The 26753-nt window shown below is 39.4% G+C and overlaps 1 protein-coding gene across 3 annotated transcripts in view; it reads right to left on the bottom strand.

The window, feature by feature from the left end:
* The window catches only part of GALNTL6 (polypeptide N-acetylgalactosaminyltransferase like 6), a 964319-nt gene that overhangs the window by 527010 nt on the left and 410556 nt on the right, over positions 1-26753 (bottom strand). The gene's annotated exons all lie outside the window — the stretch shown is intronic.

A 26753-nucleotide genomic window follows, 5' to 3' on the forward strand; every position in this document is an offset into this window, starting at 1 on the left:
CAAATAATAGTATCTGATGCAAGACAGCAAAAATAATATTGGACTAAGATTTTGATAAACTAGAAAATTGGTCAATATGCTAGCCATCCATGTTTTTAGAATCAAACAACACAACCACAATAGAAAATAACACTCATGTTCAATAACTGTCTTGGGAAGGTGACCTTGTTTATACTTTTGACTAAGAGTCCTTCAGAATAGTGCCTCACTAGTGCCAAGTGGTTATCAACTCCTGTGTTGATACCACAGAGGGAGAGCAATCCAAAGCTAAAGCAGAAGACAATTTGGTGAATTATGTACATGCCAGTTCATCAAGGTCTCCTTCTGAATGAAGATATAATAGCTGACCCTTTTAGCCTATTTCCCCACAAATTATATTAGCCCCATGGTTTGTTAGATAGTTAAGAATTTTAATCAAACTCTTACCATTTTTGTGACAAACTACATAGACTAGGTGCAGGTTAAGAGGCTTGCACACTTGGTCTTGTTATAGGTCTGTATATTGAAAAGCTTTATGAAACCCTTAACTAGGGAGACACATGCAGTGTTCTACAGCCTTAGTAAACAACAGTAAATTGTTCAGTTTCAAAGCCACATTACAACCACTATAATGGGAACCTGTTACCAGACACCACGCATTATAACTCTGACAATCTTTAAAGCACACATACAAAGACTTACACTTCATTTCCTCAAACTGGGTACCTAAGTAGTAAGGGTCAATGGACTGACTTGAGTCTTTACACAAGAGAAAGTGTGTGTGCTACTTTTCACCAGATCTGTACTCAGCCCTCATTCAATTACTGTTCACAGCAGGAGCTGACACAGCAAACGCAGGTGGATCAAAGGATGGACACAACTATAGTCTTTTCTCTGTGAGCTAGTGGGCAAACCAAATTGCTGGAAAATAGAGAGACAATTAAATGTGCCTACCGGAGTTGTTTACTTGATATCATCAGGATGACTTCCAGGTGGCTGGCCCAGTACCTCAGTCATCTTCATTCCAGGAATCTATGGTTTGGGGAAGTGATATGCTGAAGAAAAAAAACATTTCTGCTGGGTAGTCCAACTTGGATTATTTTCTTGGTCCATACCAGCATGTCCAGTCAGATGGTGACCCATATTGATGCCAAAAATTCAGAGTGTCCAGCCAAAATGAGAGTTGTCCTCTCACCAAGGAACAAGGCACGCCTTTTGAGTTCTTGCAATTGTGGCTGAAATTTTCCAGTCTCTTGGTGCATATCAGCTTGTGCAAGGCCATTTAGGCCATAGCGGTTCATACAACCATCTTGAGACATATATTGAACACTGGCTGGGTTGCTCCAAAAGCAACTTACCTCTGCAAGTCACTTTTTGGGGACCTCTCTACAGTGCACCCCTTGGCCAACTTTTCACACTATGCTTGCTCAAATTGCAGTTTCTCTATTGCCACTGACAGCTGCTGAAATCACCAGTTTAAAGTTCATGTAGTTTATACAAGTCTCTACAACTTGTTTTAACAGTTCATTGTACAGCACAAAGTCAAGAATTGTTCTCAAGCAGGCCAGAAGAGCTGCATAAGTCTTTCATTTCCATTCTCCTTGAAATGAACCTTGGTGAACCTTTGGTATGTATGCCTGAGCTACCTTGTTGATGAATTACATTTCTGATTATCGTACTCTGTGATCAAGTATCCTTATTGCATACTGTGACGGGTTTGGTCACAGAAATTCCCTTGGGACTATCACCTGATGTGCTGAAATTACCTCTGAGCCCATTTTCCCTGCCAGCTTGGGACTCCAGAACCCTGCCTTGTTGAACCAAACCCACTAGCCTGCTGCAACACAAACTTGGAGTCTGCACTATGCCCCCTAATAAATTCGTTTTACTCTATATAAAGGTTACACAGGGTAAATTCATAAATTGTTCATCCTCTATAACAATGATAGAGAGATATACACAGTTGTTTGCTCCCCCAAGTATTAATCACTTACTCTGGGTTTATTAATAAACAAATGTGATTTTATTAAGTATAAAAAGTAGGATTTAAGTGGTTTCAAGTAATAACAGACAGAAGAAAGTAAGTCACCAAGCAAAATAAAGCAAACCCACGCAAGTCTAAGCCTAATACTTCAAGAGACTGATTAGAGGTAATATCTCACCCTCAGAGATGTTCCAATAAGCTTCTTTCACAGATTTGACTCCTTAGTCTGGGCCCAATCCTTTCCCCTGGTACAGTCCTTCTTCGTTCCAGCAGACATCTCAGTTGGTAAGCAGGGTTGTTCTCATGACTGGGAGCCCCTTTTGTCCTGCTCTACCCCATTTTATAGCTTTGGCACAAGGCGGGAATCTTTTGTCTCTCTGCGTCCCCACCCCTCCTTCTAAATGGAACAGTACCAGATTTAAGATAGATTTCATTATCAGATGACATGGTCACATGTCACTGTAATATCCCTAGTCTCCATGGGCTGGCCCACACGTGCACAGGAAGACTTTCAAGTAGCTAAGGCCATTTACAATGGATTGTTTCTGGAGCACCTTTAATGGCTTCCACTTAATATGTTTACATCAGTGATACAAGTTTATATCTTATTCTCCTAACTCCAAACATAGAAATAATGCATGCAAACAAATAGGATGAACACATACAGTAGATTATAAGCTTTGTAATGATACCTTACAAGAGACTTTTACGTAAAGCATATTTCAGTTACATCATATTCACATTCATAAGCATATTTTCATAAATCATATGGAGTGCAATGTCACACATGCTATTTGCTTTCAGTCCCTTTTAGTTACTGTCTTTCAGCACAGGTGAATTTCACTAACTTGATAGCATAAGCGTGCTTGATTCCAAATATTAGCCTTAGTTCTTCACTTCCATCACTAAACGGAAATAAATTAATGTGAACCACTTCTTTCCTTAACAGGATTGCCCAAGTTAAACCCTGTCATTAAAGTTGACAATAGTTTGCCCAAAGCCATATCACTTCCCTTTTACACATTTAATCACAATAGTTATTCTAGTTCCCTATTTTTCTCACTATGTCCCAGACAAAATTGTACCTTGTATTGATATCTATATTTTAATTCATTAATTCACAAACATGGAAGAAAGGGAAATCTCTTCAGCTGCAACAGCAGCACACTCTGGTGAAAGGCTGCAGACTATTTGGAAAGTTTGAAGTATTGCTGTTAGACTTTTTTTATTATTATTCTTGTAGCCCTCAGCCCTGCCTTTTCTTAAAAGCTTTGATGTCCAGGCAGTTCTTAAATAGTAATCAAATCAGAATTTTGGGGCCTCTAGTCATTACAAAAAACAAATGCAAAAAAATCCAGAAGTCCAAATGAAGAGCCCAGTCCAAACCATCAAAGCTAGATCATGTTCCAAAATAGCCAACTGCTATACCCAATACATCCTGCCTGAACCTACTCCCTAACAAAAAGTTAGAAAACAGGTGCCCCTTGTAGCATGCAAAGCCGGAAGAACAAAAAACTTTAACTTCTATGGACCAAAGCAACAAGCAAGTTCTAGAGCTGAGGACCTCTCACCGAGAATGGTCTGCCACTATTCCCTCCTTTTCAACAAGGGATCTGTTAGTGCAAGAGCTTAGAAACTAATAGTCAGTGCAGACTGCAGAACATCAAGCAGTGTGCTGTTTACACACAGCACCATTTGTAACTGGACAGCCACATTGTGACTTCTGAAAGTTCATTTCCCCATAGTGCTTTATAGTAATTTTGCTGCAAGGAGAAGATTGCCATGTAAAGTTGTAGTGAGTTCCACATTTGAAAGAAAAAGTCAAACTCTTCTCACCAGGCACAAACAGAATTATCATGTGAACTTTCAAAAGTGAGATAGAATCTGTTATTTTCATCTTCACAGTCAGATGAGATTTCAGTTTAGCATCTCAGGAGTAGAGTGCCATGCAAATATATAATGCTATATAAATATTTTTAAAATTTATGTTCTTACTGTATAAGGTCAACTGAAATCAGTGACCTTAGTAAAATCTGGGTGAGAGCATCTGGATTTGGCCTAATAGAAAATAGTTTTCATTTTAGACAGCAGAAACAAGCAGATAATTTTGGAAACCACTATTTAAATTAGATCACCATCACCGAGTGGCTGAATATATGATTTTTTTCTGATTTAAACCCTGCTGCACATATTGGTGCTGCTAGCTACCTAATGGAAAAAGTTAAATAAACATAAGACATAAGAGAGGACACATCCTGAAAATTTCAAAGCGATAACCCATATTGAAAGATTGCTGTCTTTTTAAAAGATACATCGGGATATTCTGTACAGTACTTATGTAATTTAAAACCTTATAAGCTTTTTATGATTAGTAACCGAGTGACCCTTTCTATTATCACAGAGACTTGTGCAGTTTTTTCCCCTGAATTTTTGAGTGTAAACGGGATTTGAGACTCAACTTTGTTCCTTTCTACTTTACACAAGGATGTATTGATCAATAATATACTATGATAGAATCAGAAAAGGTTTTAACAAATAGAGTCTTGTATTGGTTTCCCATTGGAGGCAAAATCATTGATGTACAATCTGGGTATTGGAAATCAGTCAGCCAGAGCCATCAAGGGAGGGGACAATCCACCCAATACCTGGCTGTGACATTAAGCCAGAAAGGATTAAGCAACTAAAGCAGGCTAAATGACCCAAATTCAGCCTTTAGAGATTTGTTAGAAAAGTATGTAAATGGTAATTAGGGCCATTTCATGTTAGACAGACTAGAGCTTTGAAATGCAAACCCGTCTTGTTAGAGGATTAGAAGTAATAAGTAAGCACATATAGTTAATATAGCTTGTTAGATGTTAGCCACATAAACAGACAGTTCCTGTCTGTTGTTATTCCCTTTTGATCTCTGTATCAATAGATACAATAACTTTTAGATGAAACTTGGGTGCAATAATTTTATTGTCTATATTTCTCTTTTAAGTTTGTAGTAAACCACAACTGTTTAATGGATAATGACCTTATGCAGATGAATGCAACTAGTTACCTATGAATACATAGGAAATAGGTAATTCTACTTCAAAGCCACTATTCTTCCCCCAAGAAATACCTGCTGTCGAGAAGCTATCGTAGCCTGCCAGTGAACTATATAAAGAACTCTTGGGCCCTGATCTTGTTATCTCAGATCTGTTTAAGCTTCATCAGGGGAAGTTTGAATTGCAAGGCTGAAGATCCCCAGCTCCAGTCTGGATCACCCTGATATTGGACATTGGACTATGACCTATGGAACTAATTCTGAAAGAACTATTTGCAATACTAAAGCTCACCATCACTACTATGAAACTGACCTAAGAACTCTACGCATCTGTTTGTATAATGATCTTTTAATCAATACACTCTCTTTTTAAAATAAATCTTAGTTTAGCTAATAAGAATCGATTGTAAATGTGTATTTGGGTAAGATATGAAATATTTGTTAACTTGGTGGGTAATGTGTCCAATCCTTTGGAACTGGTAGAACTTTATATATGATGATGAACAAGATTTTCAGTAATCCTCATCATATTTGACTTGGTTGTCTGGGTGGAAGCCCAAGGCTGGGTTGTTTTAAGGGAACTGTGTTTTTGGCTTCTGGGTAACCAGCAAGGTACTGCAGAAGCTGTTTCATTGCTGGCTTGGTAAATGAACACCAACTTTGGGGATTGTCTGCCCCATTCTTTACATTTTGTTCTAATTGAGCAATCTCAGCGTGGCCCCCCTGGGACTCTGGTCACACTGGCATTAGTATAATTTTAAATCTGAGAAGTTCTCCTGTCCTTACCCTTCTGCCCCCTACCCCTTTTTCAAACTGGAACCAGTGGTGATTACTTCAGCCCAGTGGGGGAAGGGAGTCTGGATACACATACAGATACCTGAATAGTCAGAAGTGATTTACATGAATTTACCATTCTTGGCAGCTCTGCAAGAACCCAACCACAGAGTGGATGGAGGTCTCTTCTGTTACCTGTCAGTTCTATGTCCTTGGGGAACCAGGGCAGAGTATCCAGCCTGTCTGTCTCACAAAGGATACCCCCCGCCCCCAAGCTCTACTTGAACCAAAACCGATCAGAAGAAAGACTTACACAAAGCAATAAAAAGGCAGTGGGAGACGCATCTAAACCTCTCCGTACAAGGGTGACAGGATTAAGGCAACTCCCCTAGCCTCACTGCATTGAAGATGGGACAGGGAGGCATCTCCATTAGCATACAGAATGGAGAACAGCGATTCCAAGGCAAGAACAAGACTGAACCCTGGGACCAGAAAAGCAGGGAAGCATTGCATGATGGGGGATTTCTGCTTGAGATGTCAGTGAACCCATGCTTGCACACACCCAGCTCAGCAATTATCAGACCAATTCTAGTAATAAATCCCTTATTGGTATCCAAAATACTGAAGCTGCCTAATTGCATTATGAGCTCCCTCAAAGGAACACTGCCCATAGCCAGAAATGATCATTCCTATTGTCTAGCCCGAACAAAGCAACTTTGTTCAGCCATCAGTTTACCCATAAACAAATCTAGTTTTCTTCCTTAAACCATGGTTGTTTCCCTACAAAACCCCCTACCCACGCTCAAGTAAGTGCTCTGATGCCTGGATCCAAAATCTGCATCAGTTCCATTGGGACTTCATCTTCTCTTGACTGATCGTGCTGGGGGCTCTGCCTTTCTCCAGCACTCTGGACCCTCAACTACCACCACCACCTTTGAACCCTGATTGGTTCAAGGTTCATAGAATGGTGAGAACCCAACACACTCTCCCTGTTTTTTTTTCTAATCTAGGTATAGCTTTCTAACCCTGACTTGTGTGATCAGGTATAGTTTTCTAAACCCGATTTTTGTAATCATATTTAAGCTAGATTTAATGTAACTGTTTTGTTTGTTTGGCTCTCCTTGTATTGTTATTACTTGGCAATAAATATCTTTTATGGTTAAGCTGGTTGCTTCCCTCCCTCCCTCCCTTTTGTGTTTTTGGCTTCCACACTTGCTCTGCAGCAATGCTCTTCTTACCTAAGATAAAGATCCCCATAGAACCCCAAAATCCTGTGGGGTTTGCTCATCATGTGGGTTACTACCAGAACAATTGTACTGTGAAAGTGGGGATAGGGACATGCTGAACCTGTAGCATAGGCGGGTGACAGCTTGAAAGTGCTGCTTGACTCAGCCGCTCAGGTGTACTCTGTTACAATGCAGTGCCCATGTCATATGAGGGTGGCAGCTTGGAAGTGCTGTTCAACCCAGCCTGCTTAGTCCAACGGCATACAAGGGTGACAGCTTGGGAGTGCTGATTGACACAGTCTGCTCAGACATGGTCTGTTAATGTGTGTGTTCATCTGATTCAGGGGCTGCCCTGGGGAACCTAGGTCCTGCAGGATAGCTCCATTGGGAGGAAACTTGCAGCAGGAAGAACTAGAGCTCTGTATGAAAACAAAAGTGACACAAGCAGTACATTGATAGAAATACAGAACCACCCCCCCAAGAGTAACCCTAATAAATGAGTGTACCCAAAGTAATGGGCAAATCTGGTAACACTTCCTCCAAGCCTTTTACATCAGACTGTTGCCAGGGTAGGTCAGCCTGGTACCTAGTAGTTCACATGGCAGGTTGAGACTTACAACACACTACCTATTTCAGCATAAAACAGCACTGAGATTCTTCCTTCTAATACGTAGTCCAAAATCATGCTCACATTCCTTGCAGTTTATGAAGGATCTAGAAAGAAAGTATTCACCAGAAAACAAAAGCTTAAAGCTGGCTTTAAAAGAAAGGGACAGACCAGGAAGGAATAGAACTGAAAGCTGAAGTTCCCTCCCATAAAACCTTCTCTCTCTCAGAAACTCAATATCTATCCCATTTTAATTGATAGTTGTGGTGGTAATTAAACATACAGATTCTGAAAGTTTAGTACTTATGGATACAAGTCAAATTCTCAAACACTCATTTATCATATTTAGAAAGGGCTTCTTAAAGTACTTGACAAAAACAATAGCAATGTGATCTTTCCTTTAACAACCAGTAAGTTTTCTAGCAATAGATGGAGGAGTTAAAGAAGAAAAGAATCAAGGTGCCTGGACCTTCTGCTTTCCTCTGTTTACCAGTCAAATTTGTACTCTTTTAATCCTGCTGTAGCTCTCTATGTTTACTAGGCTAACGATCCTCTCCGTAACTAAGAAACCAACCCTATCATTGTGACAGGCTACCATATGCGTTCTAAGTGTACCGTAAATCATGTACAACCCTCATGCTGATTTTGAGCCAACAAAAGGCAAAGACAAATGCCAATACTGTAAACTGAGGCATCTACAAGCTATTGGGCAATAACTAGTGATAGGCAAATCTCAAGTGGTTCTGCATCTGGGTTCAGAGAAGCTTTCAAATGTGAATATTTTCAAACTTTTAAAAAGAAGTTTAATTTAGTGCAAGGGTCGAGTGTGGGGTGGGGAGAGGGTGGATGGGTAGGTATATGTGATGCAGGGCAGGTTTTCACCTAGTCATTTTGCCCTTCTTTACTAAGTAAGCAAATATTTGTCTGAACTATCCCTCCAATATAGCTTTTTTATGGTCTTATACTTATTTTTCATTAAAAACATTAATGTTCAGCTTTTAGATCTACAAATGTATCATGCAAAGCCCCTGGATAAATTATCAGAATATTAAATTGCTGCAGGTTAAGGTTTGATCCTTTAAGATGTTGAGCACCCTGGCCCCAATCCAACAAAGCATTTAAGCATGTGCTTCAGGGCTGCCCAGAGGGGGTTGGGGGAGGAAAATGGGGCAATTTGCCCCAGGCCCCGCAGGGGCCCCCACAAGACTATAGTATTCTATAGTATTGCAACTTTTATTTTTTTTTTAATGGAAAGGGCCCCCAAAATTGCTTTGCCCCAGACCACCTGAATCCTTTGGGTGGCCCTGGTTTAACATTAAACACTTAGTAAATTTCAATTGGATTATTCACATGGATTAAGTGCTTTCCTGGTTCAAGGCCCAAGAGACTGGATATATGGAAATTCTACATTCTAATCTATTAAGAATCTTTCTATACCTCTGTCATAGTATAATTCCCAGATCTGAACCTTAGCGTCCAAAATATGGGTACTAGCATGAATTTCCCCAAGCTTAATTACCAGCTTAGATCTGATATGCTGCCACCAATCAGGACTTAAGTAGAGCACCTGATAGACTCTGGTCTCCCCCAAACCTTCCCCAGGGATCCCAAGACCCAGATTCCCTGAGTCTCACAACAAAGGGGAATAAACCATTTCCCCTCCCCCTCCTTTCTTCCTCCCAGCTCTTTCTCGCCCTGGGTACACTAGGAGATCATCGTGATTCAACTCCTTGAATCACCACACAGAGAGGAATGATACCTTCCCCCAGAGGCAATCCAGATTCAACTCCGTGAATCTAAAACAAAGAGGAAATTCACTTTTCCCTTCTCCCCCCTGCTCTCTTTCCCTTCTCCCCACCAATTCCCTGGTGTATACAGACTCAGTTCCTTTGAGCCTTAACTAGGAGAAAAAAATCAGACAGGTCTTAAAAGCAAAACTTTTAATAAAAAGAAAGAAAAAAGTAAAAGGTTTCTCTCTGCAATTTAGATGGTAAAAAGTTACAGGGTCTGTCAGCTTATAGAAATTGGAGAAACAGCCTCCTCCAATGGAAGTACAATTTAAAATACTTCCAGCCAAATACACCTTTGCACATAAAAGAAAACAAATAAAAAAGACTATACCGCCTTTCTACCTTTATACTTACAAAATTGGAAAAGAAGATTAGAGAGCCTGTAGGTACATGTGGTCACATTCAGAGCCCAGAGAGAACAAAGCAAAACCCCCACAAAAAACAAAGAAAGGCTTCCCTCCACTGAGATTTGAAAGTATCTTGTCTCCTGATTGGTCCTCTGGTCAGGTGTTGCAGGTCACTGTTTGTTAACCCTTTACAGGTGAAAGAGACATTAACCCTTAGCTATCTGTTTATGACAACCTCCTGTTGCCTTTTTCAACATAAGCATTTTTTACTCAGATTATTTTCAGGAAAAAACAGTGATGTGTTTAGATGATGAAACCCTTCCCCCCGAATTGTGTAGTTACTGGTTCAATGGCACCTAGCTGTAGTAGATGATCTACTTCTAGCCTTAGGAGGTGCTCGTGAGAGGGGTCCCTGAAGAGGGACAGGGAAGGAGGTAGGGTAGGAGGGCAAGAAGTAAAGGTGATGGAAAAGCCAGTGTATATGATTTCTAGAATCCAACGATCTTGTGCGATGTGTTCCCAATCCTGGTAGAAATGTCTTAGGCAGTGGCCAAATGGACAAGATGGCTCTGGTGTTAGAGGAAAGTCATTCAGATTGGTCCACACCAGGCTCTAGCCATCAAGTTGTTACAATGAATGCACTTCTGTGGTATGCGTGTTTCTCTGAGGCATCTCACAAAGAGAGTGTGCCTGTTGGACCAGGACATCGATTCTCAGCAGAAGCTGCAGCTCTTAAAGCCAGGGTAGCCTGGCATGTTTGAGGTAGTGCCGCTAGGGAATGGGGAAAATGGAGAAACTTACGGTTGGTGCTTCAAATGGAGCAGAGAATCAGAGAAGAAACTACTTTTTTGAACTACTAATGAACTAATTAAAAAGTACTATAAATGTATCTAAAAACTACATTTCTGTTTTGTCTATGGGGGAGAAGCTGTCACAGTGCCCTGAGCTCTGTCTTCAACCAAGGATAGTTGAGAAGGAACTGAGTGGGTTGGGCCATGTGCACGCTATATGAGACTCCAATGGTGCCGCGAGACAGCTATTGAACACATGCGGCCCAACTGAGCACTGCTACCGAAAATCTCTGATCAGCAGCACCAGGACTCATTGTCAATTGAAGTGGAGCACCCACCAGGACAGTACTTGGAGAAAATCAACTTTTTTATTCCTACCTGCATTGTTAGCATTTTTAGAGGAATTTTTTTAGGGAAATAGCATTTTTTTAAGGTAAATTCAGACTGAATAAATTTTCATTCAGGAATTTGTTATGGTTTTGGTGGTTTAAGATGATGTCTTAAAATTTCCTGAGTGAGAAATTAACTCAAGATGTGAGAAAGATGTTTGGGAGTTTAGTTCAAGTCAGTGTGATCTTGGTGGAATTAACGATGCAGTTTCATTAACAAACGTACATTAACTTTTAAAATGACTTGTAACATCAAATTATGCAAACAGGTAGCCTATGTAAGCCATTGTTCTTATGACTTGTATGATTGGCCCCTTCCCTCCCTCTCCCTGTGAGTGTTTGTTACTCTCCCTTGTCTCTTTTCTTACATTATATTGTGAGCTCTTGCGGCAAAGACCATTTCTTCCTAGATGTTTGTACAGTACGTACTATAACAGGTCCAATCCTGATTACAGCCTTTGGGTTCTACCACAATACAAATAATAATGGGCTTCATGCTCTTCATATTACAGCTCTAAGTAAAAGAGCACTTGATGACCTGAAAAACTGATAGCAGATACATTATATAAACACAAAAGGCCTTTGCATTTCTTAAGTATCACTTAAGTCCCACAGATTAAGTAGGACAGAGGGATTGCATAGACCTTTCACTGGTCTGCAATACAGGGGCAAAATATCACTATTTTCAGTGTTCCCAATATCTAGTACTAAGGAATACTGCAAATACTCAGATAACATTATGTTGTTATCCAAGGGTTACCAGTGGATTTCCATCATCTGTTTACTGCTGGGGAACTTGTCACTTGAGCACACCAGCCATCCAGAAACTTATTTCCCTCATGTTCATCATTCAAAACATCTTGATTAGACACCTCCATCACAGCTTCTATTTTTAGCTGAATCGGTTGGAGGGCTGGAAGGTAGGATGGGAGAGTGCATGTGGTTGCTAGAATAATTTCTTATTTGTAAATCAATAGGTCTTGTACTTGAGACAGATGTTTATCACAATTCCCTACTGTCTTTCGCAGAGTTCTCAGAGGATCCCACTACTTACACAACTTTCTGAACGTAATTTTGATCTATCATTACACAGGAATCTAGCTCCACTGACTTCACACTGGTGTAAGTGGGATCAGAATCAAGCCCATTGTTTTGATTTTTCAGTACTTTAGTCCAGTAACATGTTAGGAGTCTCTGCCAATAAAAGATTCAGAATGCTTTCTAAAATATTTATTATTTACCTCTGTCAAGGCCTGGGTCAGCAGGCGGCTTTTTTTTTGGCACATCTACTATTCTTGAATTCAAAAGTTGTTTATATTATTGGAAAGGCACATTCTTGCTCAGGAGTTCCTTGACACAATTTCTGTAAGTGTTTTTTGTAATAATTAAAAAAATCATAACAGTATTGCTAAGCCCAAGAAGAAAACACCCTGGGGGTCTGATCCAGTAAAATATCAGTGGTCTCCTGGACTATAAATCCTACAAAGTCACAAATGTGGACTCTGTATCTAAATGGCCTGGGCCAATTTGTTCTGCTGCAGATGCCAAAACAACCAGAAATTCACTCTAGTTATCTGCTGGGAAGACTTCTGGGAAAATGAAATTTTCCCATCACTGAGTTGCTCTTCAAAAACAAATACTCTAGACAGTCGTTTTTTTCCACCAGCAGTCATTTCAGTCTGCAATAGTTCATACATCACTTGATGGTGATACAGAGTAGCCCCAGGCTCTGCCCTCCAAACCTGAGGGGAGCGGTGATAAACCTTGCTCCTTTCATGACTGCTGCTCTAGGAGCGGGAGTAACATGAATCCTGTTGGCTTTCTTTCTGCCTTCCCACAAATAGCTGAGCAGGTGTGTACCTGGGGTTTATGTTTGGGCTTCATGACCTCTTCTCCTATCTGCCTGGTTCATCATCAGTACAAAAGTAGTCAAGCAAGAAGAGGTAGCTGTCCCTTTGAAAACTCTTGAAGAACACATCTCCCTCAAGTATCAGAGGGTAGCCGTGTTAGTCTGGATCTGTAAAAGCAGCAAAGAATCCTGTGGCACCTTATAGACTAACAGACGTTTTGGAGCATGAGCTTTCGTGGGTGAATACCCACTTCCTCAGATGCATCTCCCTCAGTATATGGGGATCTACTCTGTGTTGTCTAGGTGTCATTCCATGAGCCTGCTGATCTAATATGTAGATCATGTAGGCAGCATTACAGACTCTGCCACCTCTAGGAAGCAGATAGTTGTAGGGAGCTTTGAGCTGATAATCCCCAGCTGTTAATTAAGAGGTAGGAGCAGCCTCTGTGGATGTGCAGTTTCCAGGCCAGTTATATTCTGTCAGCAGCCACAGGTACTCATTTGGGCTGGGTAGAGCCCGTAGCATTAAAATTAAAGCATGAGACCTTCCCCAGTACACTTCTTATAACAAAAGGATGAAAAAAGAGAGAGAGAGAAAGTTCACTGCTTTAAAGTGTACCATGGAATAGAGTCTGTATTTTTCCATATTTTATTTCAGTACACAGGATACATGTATTACAATAAATGAGTGCTGCAAGCTCATATTTGAAAACTTATATGAAAACTTTGTAACATACCCAAACTTGATTGCTTGGAACAACCACTCCAACTAGTACAAAGGAATTACAAGGAAAAGAAATACTGAATCTAGACCCTTACTTACCATCATAAGCCTAGATTTCAAATACACTGTATAGCAGTTGTTTTGGAATACTATAGTGTATGATGCATGATAATGAGAAAAACATGCTGTTCTCATAGGAGTTGATCCTGTCACCATACTGGACAAGGTATGTGCCCAGCAACATGCTACAGTCTGAGCTAAAACTAATCACAACTCTGTAGCCGGGGGCGCACAGCACATCTATTTAGTTCAGCTACTTATTACCAAGTGTCACAAGCAGCAGAATGCTCTTTTTTTCATTCAACTTTAGAACAGACTGGCAGAAGATCATTATGCAGAGCTAAGCATTGTAAACAGTGAGTGAGTAAGCATGTGAAAAATATCACTTATCTCAACCATAAAGGCTTTGCAATTTGGTTCAACCACTGGCTGACCTGTATGGATAAAAGGAACTAGATCATCTGAAGAAATCTAGATATGGATCTAGATCATCTGAAGAAATTCAGCTAACAGAGTGAGGAGGGAAAAATGTTTCAGCTTAAATAAATTAATTCACAAAAGTTGGCTCATGAGTAGCATTCTAATATTCTCTTTAATAACAGTATTCCAACAGTAACTAATATGTGACCCCGACCTGATCTCTTTGAGGTGCTCAGACTAGACTGTCACCAATACTATATGTAATTAAATGTTAAAAACCGTATCATCATGAAGTATTACAATTTCAGAGTTACAATTTAAAGATGTCAGGAAATGTAGAAGTTAGGATTCCTTCATATGAAGTTAATTTAGCCAGGAGTATTGTTTTTTTCATTCTTTTATTCCTCTGTCTGTTGTTCAAGGCATTTTGTATTTTAATTGCATACCATAATATATACATAAGATATACAGTGTGGCAATGAGTTTGTATGTTTCTTAACTTTGGGATATTCTGCCTTTTTACACTACTATGAAGTTTACAAACCCAAGCTCTTCCCTTGAAAGAAACTATTGCTGTAAACAGCAGCATACATCCCCTTGGCATGAAAATATAGCTGCTGCCTCAGTTTCCCCTTTTCCAGTTGGGGGTCCATAGTGTTCCCCATAGATAAATGATTTGGGGGGTCAGCCCTCCAACCAAAACCTCTGTGTCCTTCCTGTTATGAGGATCAGAATCCAAATAAAAGACTAACAAAAGGAAAAAATGCTGAAGTCTTTTGCTCAGTCTGTACTGAGGAGGAGCAGAATAGGAGGGATCCAAGACTCTGTCCATGCGTGAGCTGGCAGCTACTCCAGTATACTACATCCTTAAGAGGGGCGTAGCAGTGCATTCACTTTTCCAAGCATACCAGGAAAGCCAGTTGCTCCTCCTGGCACAATCTAGCCCTAATGAGTTTAGTCTCACAAGACCCACAGTACATAAGAACATAAAAATGGCCATACTGGGCCAGACCAAAGGTTCATCTAGCCCAGTATCTTGTCTACTGAAAGTGGCTAATGCCAGGTGCCCCAGAGGGAGTGAACCTAACAGGGAAAAATCAAGTGATCTCTCTCCTGCCACCCATTTCCACCCTCTGACAAACAGAGGTTAGAGGGACCATTCCTTAGCCATCCTGGCTAATAGCCATTAATGGACATAACCTCCATGAATGTATCTACTTCTCTTTTAAACCCTGTTTTAAATCCTGTTATAGTCCTAACCTTCACAACCTCCTCAGGCAAGGAGTTCCACAGGTTGACTGTGCACTGTGTGAAAAAGAACTTCCTTTTATTTGTTTTAATACTATTGCCCATTAATTTCATTTGGTGGTTCCTAGTTCTTATATTATGGGAACAAGTAAATAACTTTTCCTGATTCACTTTCTCCACACCACTCATGATTTTATATACCTCTATCATATCCACCCTTAATCTCCTCTTTTCCAAGCTGAAAAGTCCTAGCCTCTAATCCCTCCTCATATGGGACCCATTCCAAACCTCTGATCATTTTAGTTGCCCTTCTCTGAACCTTTTCTAATGCCAGTATATCTTTTTTGAGATGAGGAGATCACATCTGTACCAAGTATTCAAGATTTGGGCATACTATGAATGTATATAGGGGCAATAAGATATTCTCCATCTTGTTCTCTATCCCTTTTTTAATGATTCCTAACATCCTGTTTGCTTTTTTGACTGCTGCTGCACACTGCGTGGATGTCTTCAGAGAACTCTCCACGATGACTCCAAGATCTCTTTCCTGATTCGTTGTAGCTAAATTAGCCCCCATCATATTGTATGTATAGTTGGGGTTATTTTTTTCCAATGTGCATTAATTTACATTTATCCACATTAAATTTCATTTGCCATTTTGTTGCCCAATCCCTTAGTTTTGTGAGATCTTTTTGAAGTTCTTCACAGTCTGCTTTGGTGTTAACTATCTTGAGCAGTTTAAAGAACAAGAGTACTTGTGACACCTTAGAGACGAACAAATTTATTTGGTCATAACCTTTCATGGGCTAAAACCTACTTCATCGGATGCATGTAGTGGAAAATATAGTAGGAAGATATATATATATATATATACACACACACAGAGAACATGAAAAAATGAGTGTTGCCATACAACTCTAATGAGATTAATCAATTAAGGTGGGCTATTATCAGCAGGAGAAAAAAAAACTTTTGTGGTGATAATCAGGATGGCCCATTTCAAATAGTTGGCAAGAAGGTGTGAATAACAGTAGGGGAAAAATTAGCATGGGAAAATAGTTTTTATTTTGTGTAGTGACCCATCCACGCCTAGTCTCGTTGAAGACTGTTTTTCAAGTTTTTTTGTTGAAGAATTGTGACATTTAGGTCTGTAATTGAGTGACCAGAGAGGTTGAAGTGTTCTCCAACTGTTTTTTGAATGTCTGATTGTGTCCATTTATTCTTTTGCATAGAGATTGTCTGATTTGGCCAATGTATACGGCAGAGCAGCATTGCTGGCACATGAAGACATATATCACATTGGTAGATGTAAAGGTGAACAAGCCTCTGATGGTGTGGCTGATGTGATTAGGTCCTATGATGGTGTGCCTTAAATAGATATGTGGACAGAGCTGGCAATAGGCTTTGTTGCAAGGATAGTTTCTTGAGTTAGTGTTTTTGTTGTGTGGTTGCTGCTGAGCATTTGCTTCAGGTTGGGGGGGCTATCTATAAGTGAGGACTGGCCTGTCTCCCAAGATCTGTGAGAGTGATGGATTGTCCTTCAGGATAGCTTGTAGACCCTTGATGATGCACTGGAGAGGTTTTAGTTGGGGGCTGAAGGTGACGGCTAGTGGTGTTCTATTACTTTCTTTGTTGGGCCTGTCCTGGAGTAGGTGACTTCTGGGTATTCTTCTGGCTCTGTCAATCTGTTTCTTCACTTCAGCAGTGGATATTGTAGTTTTACGAATGCTTGACAGAGATTGTGTAGGTGTTTGTCTCTGTCTGAGGAACTGGAGCAAACGCAGTTATGTCTTAGAGCTTGGCTGTAGACAATGGATCATGTGATGTGGTCTGGATGAAAGCTGGAGGCGTGTAGGTAAGTATAGCAGTCAGTAGGTTTCTGGTATAGGGTGGTGTTTACGTGACAGAGTCAGAAGAATACCCAGAAGTCACCCAGAATACTCCAGGACAGGCCCAACAAATTCCTCATTCTTTTTGCTGATACAGTCTAACACGGCTACCACTCTGAAACTTGAGCAGTTTAGTATCACCTGCAAACTTTGTCACCTCACTGCTTATCCCTTTCTCCAGATCATTTATGAATAAGTTGCATAGGATTGGTCTTCGGACTGACCCGTATGGAACACCACTAGTAACCCCTCTTCATTCTGAAAATTTACCATTTATTCCTACCCTTTGTACCCTATCTTTTAACCAGTTCTCAATCCATGAAAGGATCTTCCCTCTTATCCTATGACAACTTAATTTACGTAAGAGCCTTTGGTGAGGGACTTTGCCAAAGGCTTTCTGGAAATCTAAGTACATGATATCCACTTGATCCCCCTTGTCCACATGTTTGTTGACCTCTTCTAAGAACTCTAATAGATTAGTAAGACATGAGTTCCCTTTACAGAAACCATGTGGACTCTTGCCCAACAATTTATGTTCTTCTATGTGTCTGATAATTTTATTCTTTACTATTGGTTCAACTAATTTGCCTGGTACTGATGTTAGACTTACCTGTCTGTAATTGCTGGGATCACCTCTAGAGCCCTTTTTAAATATTGGCATTACATTAGCTATCTTCCCGTCATAGGGTACAGAAGCCAATTTAAAAGGACAGGTTACAAACCATAGTTAATAGTTTCCCAATTTCACATTTGAGTTCTTTGAGAACTCTTGGGCGAATGCCATCTGGTCCCGGTAACTTGTTACTGTTAAGTTTATCAATTAATTCCAAAACCTCCTATAATGACACTTCAATCTGTGACAATTCCTCAGATTTGTCACCTACAAAGGATGGCTCAGGTTTGGGAATCTCCTTAACATCCTCAGCCATGATGACTGAAGTAAAGAATTCATTTACTTTCTCCACAATGACTATATCATCTTTAAGTGCTCCTTTTGTATCTTGATCATCCAGGGGCCCTACTGGTTGTTTAACAGGCTTCCTACTTCTGATGTACTTAAACATTTTATTACCATTTGAGCTTTTTGTTAGCTGTTTTTCAAACTCCTTTTTGGCTTTTCTTATTACATTTTTACATTTAATTTGGCAGTGTTTATGCTCCTTTCTATTTACCTCACTATGATTTGACTTCTACCTCTTAAAAGATGCCTTTTTATCTCTCACTGCTTCTTTTACATGGTTGTTAAGCCATAGTGGCTCTTTTTTAGTTCTTTTATTGTGTTTCTTAATTTGGGGTATATATTGAAGTTTGGCCTCTATTATGGTGTCTTTGAAAAGTGTCCATGCAGCATGCAGGGACTTCACTCTAGTCACTGTACCTTTTAATTTCTGTTTAACTAACCTCCTCATTTTTGCATAGTTCCCCTTTCTGAAATTAAATGCCACAGTGTTGGGCTGTTGAGGTGTTCCTCCCACCACAGGAATGTTAAATGTTGTTATATTATGGTCACTATTTCCAAGTGGTCCTGTTGGACCAGATTCTGTGCTCCACTCACGACTACACTGAGAACTGCCTCTCCCCTTGTGGTTCCTGTACTACCTGCTCCAAGAAGCAGTCATTTAAAAGTATCAAGAAATTTTGTCTCTGCGGTTCATCCTGAGGTGACACATACACAGTCAATATGGGGATAATTGAAGTCCCATACTATTATTGAGTTCTTAATTTTGATAGCCTCTCTAATCTCCCTTAGCATTTCAAATTCACTATTACTGTCCTGGTCAGGTGGTCGATAGTAGATCCCTACTGTTATATTCTTATTAGAGCATGGAATTACTATCTGTTGAGATTCTATGGAACATGTGGATTCATTTGAGATTTTTACTTCATTTGATTCTACATTTTCTTTCACATATAGTGCCACTCCAACCCCCTGCACGACCTGTTCTGTCCTTCCAATATATTTTGTACCCCAGAGTGATTGTGTCCCATTGATTGTCCTCACTCCACCATGTTTCTGTGATACCTATTATATCAATATCCTCTTTTAACATGAGGCACTCTAGTTCACTCATCTTATTATTTAGACATCTAGCATTTGTGTACAAGCACTTGAAAAACCTGTCACTGTTTATTTGTCTGCCCTTTTCTTATGTTTCAGATTCTTTTTTATGTGAATGTTTCTCATCTGATCTGACCCATACTTTATCCTCTTCCATTGTCTCCTCCTGACTAAAACCTGGAGAATCTCTATCAATAGACTCTCCCCTAAGAGAAGTCTCTGTCCGATCCATGTGCTCCTTTGCAGCAATCGGCCTTCCCCTCATCTCTTAGGCCTGGTCTACACTTGGGGTGAGGAAGTGGGGGTAGAAGGAAAATAAATCTAAGTTATGCAACTTCAGCTACGTGAATAATGTAGCTGAAGTCGATGTATTTAGATCTACTTACTGCGGTGTCTTCATTGCGGTAGGTTCACTGCTGCCACTCCCTCATCGACTCTGCCTGCGTCTCACTGAGCTGGAGTACAGGAGTCGACGGGCGAGCGCTCGGGGGGGTCGATTTATCACATCGACACCCACTGGATCGATCGCTGCCCGCTGATCCAGCAGGTAGTGTAGACATACCCTTAGTTTAAAAACTGCTCTGCAACCATTTTAATGTTAATGTTAAATGCCAGCAGTCTGGATCCACTTTGGTTTAGGGGGAGCCCATCTGTCCTGTAAAGGCTCCTCCTATCCCAAAAGTTTCCCCAGTTCCTAATAAATCTAAACCCCTCCTCTCTACACTATTGTCTCATCCACGCATTGAGACTCTAAAGCTCTGCCTGCCTGTCTGGCCCTGTGCGTGGAACTGGAAGCATTTCTGAGAATGCCACCATAGATTAAGTGACTTTTCTAATGTCATGGAGTAAGTCTGCAGCAGAACCAGGAAAAGAATCTACATATCCTCAAGTGCCTTAGCCACAAGGCCAGACTTCTTCCCACAGTGAAGTCAATGGGAGTATGTATACGAAGATTACTCAAATGACAGGAATTTGCAGACAGGGCCTTAGCCAGTAAATTCTTCTGCATAGCATGTATGTATTTCATTGTCCATTTATCACCAAGCATATTTCGAGCATAATAAAAATACATTGGAATGTATTTTGGGCTTTAGTAAACAAAAATTACACTAATACGGAGATTTATTTGTATGTACCTTCAACTTTATCTAGGAGAAAAACAATACTGAGGTGTTGTAATTATGCTAAAAAAAATACACATTCTAAACCAAGGAAATTCAGAGTTAAGATTTGAAAAAAACTCAGTATTTTAAGGCATGGCAATACACATTTATGGCACCTAAACACTTAAGTCAGAACTGTAATGATATCATGCCATAACCATACATTTATGATTAAAATGTTTTTGAAGACATTAGATTCTTCCCTCCACCCCAGAGTGTAACACTGAATCACAATGTTCTTTTCCCATGGCTCCTTGTTTTTCCACATTTCCTTCCAAGTCATTTATTCCCTCTGCTAGTGGCATGTGCACAGTACTATTAGCACACTTACATCAGTAAATCAGAACTTTCAATAATCTCTTGTTCCACTGTCTCACAAATTACTATTATTACAGCAGTCATCAGTGTTTTCCTACCTCATTTGCTTTTTATTATTGAAAACAAATTCTTTATCTGAAAAAAAAACCTTACACTTGAGTTTAGTAAATATGCACTGTGCACTTACTTTCTCTGTCCTGTTGTGGAAACAGCAAAACATATTGATTGAACTCACACAACTGCTGCTTCCCATGCCAAAAACCTTTCTTCCATTATTTCACCTTTTTCTGACTACCTGAAGTCTAACCATTCCATAACTATTTTCACTTCATCGGGGGCAATAGTTAAATTCAGTCCTCTTGCTGGTAAGAGAGTTAAACAGAGGCAGAGATTGTGGACTCATGAATCACTCCCTACTACCATATACTGAACAGTTTGCCACCTACTCTATAAAATATACTTTATATCAGGAGCAGAATTCAGCACCTACAGAAAGTGACTAACAGATTTGCTAAAGCCCAAATCTTTGCAGAAACTTAATATGCCCTGACATGCATGTAGCAACATTTTCAGGAAACTGTTGCATTTTTAACTCTGAGAAGTCTGAATACATCACTTTCCTATACACAGATGCATGCTGCAATTACATATCCCATGATAAGTTCTCAATAGGACTTATCTAAAAGAGGAGAGAGACCAGACTGAACCCTTTATCTTTTCTCTGGAAGGGGAACTCCATGAAATGGCAAGTTGAGAATCTTCAATGAGTAAGAAAGCAGCCCCTATCTCCATGACTACAGGCAGAAGGTTTAGGATTCTCTAATCCATGCCCTACACTTTAAAGAGTTTCCTGAAATTATTTAACAAGGTGTGAGGCACTTGGAAAGACAAGGAGGGAGATAAAGAAAGAGAGAGGTAGGCCCCATGCATTTTTAGTAAATATGGATTATTTTGCCTTAAGTCATCTCTGCATTCATGAGACACTCCTTTTGGATGAAATGACAGTATGTTTTGTTTTAAAATTAGTCCATCTGTTAATTATTGTAAAGCATGGAGAGATATTTGTGACCCTAAATCTGAAACAGGAGGTAAGCATTATTTAGGACTATGGTTCAAACTATGTTTCAAACCACATAATACGAGTAGTTGTTTGAAATCGCTCCAAGTAGCCTGTTAATATGGTTTCCTATCTATTTTTTAAGATACTTATCACCTTCCTCTCAAAACCCCCAGTATATCTAATATTGCTGTTATAATTCAGGCAGAAATAGATGGGTTTCAATGAACGTTTCCGGACTGTGAAAGGATCGATGGCCCAATTGAGTACTTTCAGAGATATAGTGGATTGAGTTTTTTGAAAAGTGCTTCAGGTGTGTGTAGAAGTGCAAATTGGGCCTGCTCCATAAACAATATTAAGTACACAATTAAACTAGCTTGAGTCGGCAGCTGAGGAACTTGAACTGGGGTCTCCTATATGGCAGACCAGTACCCTAACCACCAGTCTATAGAGCATTAGTGAGTCAAATATGATCAAATCACCTCTAGTGGAAATATTAACAGATAAAATCTAAAGTCTCCACAATTTATGATAAAAATGTATAGATAGACTGAAGTGAAAAGAAAGTGGTCTTTTGAGGACTGTCCATTAATTTTAAAAATACAATCTAAAGTAGTACTAAATCCATTTAGTGCTTTGGCACCATTTCTAATGCTGTTGAGATAGAAATACATCTATACAGAATTAAACCACTGACACTAATTGCTAATTAGTATTTGACTGATATCACTCATTACAATGGGTGAACTTTTATCCCCCCCCCCCGTTAAAAAAACCTCTTCATTTACATAAAGAAAGCAGCCTGGTGCCATGCGCTCTTCTCCGTTCCCAACCTTAAAATATACAAAATGGCCTAATTTTTTTTAATGTCAGATACTTAAATGTTCTTTTATGCTGGACTACATGTTTGAAAGTAAGTTTGGTGCCTGGAAGAATGAGTACTCTAGTCCAGGAGACTCATATGAGATGATAGTACTTGTCGCTCTCGGGCTACGTACATTAAAACAATGCCTTCATTCTTTCTGGAAGGTACTTTAAATACACTTTTGCTGACTAGAAACAAACTTCTGTTTAAAATATTATATTAATAATATAATATGCTTTCAGGTTTGCTAAGAAGCCAAACATGGTGCATATTTTCCTCTATGAATCAGTTAACCAATGAATTTAGATTTTTTGTTCATAAAATGATCTTTAATTGACCCTCATTACTGAGAATTTTAAATATGCGCCAAATTATTTAGATATAAAAATTTGTTCATTAGTTATTCATGGACTGTTCATCAATAAATCATGATGAATGAAGGTTAGTAGTGGGGAGGAGGGATAAAGAAGGATAATACTTTAAGCAATATGATCTCTGGGTGACAGTTTGAGTACATGCATATCTTGATGGTTCACCTTGATGGTTTTATTTGTATATAAAACATTACAATTACCAACTCACTTCTTGTGGGATCAGAAGACATGAGTGTTAAAGAGGTATTCACATTACAAGAGTAGATTGTCTTACTGAGCAAAACTTGAGAGAGCATTTATAGTAAATGCCATAGAAAAATATACCAAGACAGGTGTGAGAGAAGCTGATGAAGGAGGCCTGCCAACAATTGTGAAGCAGAGCAGTGGGGGACGGGGGAGGAGAAAGAGAACACATTAGGTTAAGCTAAAACAAAGCCTTCAGGCAAGGACAAAACGTTTTAACTTGAGATAGTTGAGACAAGGGAAGCACTGGAGAGATTCTTAGGAGTGATGATATGGCAACATCAAGGGATAAGAAGCTCAATTTTAACAGATGCACTTTGAATGGACTGGATGGGAGTGATGTGTGGATCAACATGGAAGAGCTGAAGTAACTGAGATGGAAGATGAACAATGCATGGACTACAAGTGGATGACTGAAACCGGAGAGGTTGCGAAGGAAGAAACTGCAAGGGACCGACACAACTTTGTTGAATGCGGAAGAGAGAAAAAAATCAAATAGGATAAAATAAAATATAAATACCATAGGTCAGGGATCGGCAACCTTTCAGAAGTGGTGTGCCGAGTCTTCATTTATTCACTCTAATTTAAGGTTTCGCGTGTCAGTAATACATTAACGTTCTTAAAAGGTCTCTTTCTATAAGTCTATAATATATAACTAAACTATTGTTGTATGTAAAGTAAATAAGGTTTTTAAAATGTTTAAGAAGCTTCATTTCATATTAACTTAAAATGCAGAGCCCCCCCCACCAGTGGCCAGGACCCAGGCAGTGTGAGTGCAACTGAAAACTGGCTCGCTTACTGCCTTTGGCACATGTGCCACAGGTTGCCTACCTTTGCCATAGTTCTTAGTTTTTGAGATAGAATCCAGTGGCTCTCAAGTGCTATTTCTCTTCAAATCAGTATTTATCATCCACATGGTCCTGTGGTAAAAGTGTGTTTTGGTCAACATGTAATATGCTAAGGAGCATGAAATGGTTAATAGTTCATGCTATTAGTACAAGTGTTTCATTAAATCATTTACTAAGTAGCTACTTTAGAGGAAACAATTTGAATTTCCAATAAGGGGAGGGGGGAGAATTCACCAAAATTGCTTTGACTTTGTCATCGGCAGTTGCAGGGAAAACTAGTCTTATAATTACAAATCACTACCTTCAGTTTAGAAATTTAAGACAGTGGAGGTAGTTAAAATAGACAATGATTAACTGGAGGGAAGACAAGATGCAAGATGACAGCATTCTACAATGAAGAAATGTAAGCCTATGCCAAGTTTTGAGTCCAAGTGAAAGTGTCTCTGAATCTTGAGTGATTAGTCCGGAGCGTACAAATTACGAAATATTTTACTCAATGAACTTAGTCTTTTTGGGGGATAACGTCTCTGCACATATCACAACTGCAAATTTATTCATTATTTTAAAATTACTCAATTTTTGGTGAGCTTTTTATTTTTAAAGTCTACAAATTGATCATTAACAAGCATGCTGAAAATATTTGATATTATATTTAATATTAAAGCTGTGTTATGTGACAGTCATATAGTGTAGAATTTGTTTTATGATTGGAAGTGCATAACTTTTATGCACAGGAAGCAACTTTAAAAGCAGTACTAATGCTCTGAATCTCCTGGGAAAAAGGACAGTAAACAGTTTAGAGAGGTGGAAGGCCAGGCCACTAGAAGCCATTATGATCATCTATTCTGCCCTACTTCCTGACACAGGCCATAGAATATCACCCAGTAATTCCTCCATCAAACCAAAGATTAGGGAATTCTATATGATTTTAAATCTTTTGGATTTACAGGGTTCATCTGAGGCATCTTTCAAAGAAAAAACAAAAGGTTTATTGGCTGAGTGTAAGGTAGTTAAATTGTCTGTCATCTTATTTACACAAGTCTGTTTAGTTGTTCCCCAAAATTAAGGCTGGATCCTTGTCTGCCTTGACTAACTGTCACTGTTCAAAGGCTCTAGCAAGAGGTGTTGTTGGTAATCCCATCTACCTACTTTGTCAAGCAATGTCCCATTCCACATAAAACATTCCATGTGGTAATGAAATGTTTGTATGCACAGGTTTTGTATTCTACTGTGAGTATTAGAGCAGGTAAGCTTAAATTTTGTTTTGTATCTGCAGCTGTGCAATTAAAATACAATCAAGATTGTTGTGGAAAGTGCTGACAAGAGGTCTGAGCACATTAGAAGCAAGATCACTTGTAATTTCAAGCAGATGCTTAGACTATTTTATTTTAGTACAGTATTCACCTAGCTCATTACTGGAAAATATCAGAACAAAACATGCACTATAATTTTATAATATTCCATAGAATAATCAGCCCTTTCCCTCAGTATGGGGACCTAGGACTACATTAATAGTAGGAGGTCTTGCAGATTAAGGTAAATGTGAGTTAAAAGAGCTGTGCTGACACCCCTCCCCTCAGACTTCAGATAGTTCTCTTAGACACTTATGATCAAATTCATACCAAGAGGACAAAGGGATGAGGAAGTGGTTGGATGTGGGAGAAGATAAACCAGTTCCAGGCTATTGTTTGTAACATACAGACAAACAGTGATTTCATACAGTGGTATACTAGGTTATTAGAAGTGTTTAACAAGATTGTTTGTAGGGCTTCATTGTTATTAAAATAAGTTTCTTTAAAAAAACATACTGTGCATCTGTCCATTGCAGAGAGTACAAGCATACTTATTTACAACATTACAGCTACCATTTGGAAAATGATAGAGGATTTGGTGGGTTTAGTACATGATGTTTGTGTGGGAAAAACCTGACTTTGCATATGATTTGGTTTTGGTACCACACGGCATGTGTGGCTCTGAATACATTAGACAGAGTGGGTCCAAACCGCTGACTCCAGACATTTTTGTTTATTTGTTTACACTGCTTTCATGATGTATTTTTCAAAATTCAGAAAAAAAGTTTGATGAAAGACTTCAAGCTGGCAGAAATGACTAGCAATGAGCTTATTTTCATAGCAATGGATTCATCAACATGATGGCTGGTGAAAATGTATGAAATCCACTTCAGGTCATACAATGGGTCTAGTTCAGAACGTGATTTTTATCTGGGGGAAGGGGAAAGGGCAAGGTTGAATATGAAAACAACAATTTAATGACCCACCCAGATAATCTCTCAAATTCTCTTTTGTTGGGGTCCTCCAGGACCACATCTGTCCATAACTTGAGTTGTTAGAGGAGAAAGAGAGCCAGACCCAGAAGGCGGCAACATGATTTTTTCCAGGGGAGGAGGGAGCTGAAAGGTATTTTCTTCAAACTGTGGTGTTCTCATCATGCCTCCTTGCCCTCTGGAGGCTGCCGCTGTGCTAGGAGAGTCACCACTATTCACTGCCCTGGAAACCAATCCCCACTATTCTGGCATGTGAGCACTGCCTTCCAGATCACATTTTGCCCATAAAGAATAACGGAAAGTAAAAAAGTGTTTTAATATTCATTCTATAATAATTTGGGAATTATCTATGCAAAACAGTATTACTTGTTCAAAGAGTTAAAGTTGTTTTAGTGACTTGAAATGATGTTAGGAAACTAAAAAAAAATCTAATT

Source organism: Gopherus evgoodei, chromosome 5, assembly GCF_007399415.2.
Source record: "Gopherus evgoodei ecotype Sinaloan lineage chromosome 5, rGopEvg1_v1.p, whole genome shotgun sequence".
NCBI lineage: Eukaryota > Metazoa > Chordata > Testudines > Testudinidae > Gopherus > Gopherus evgoodei.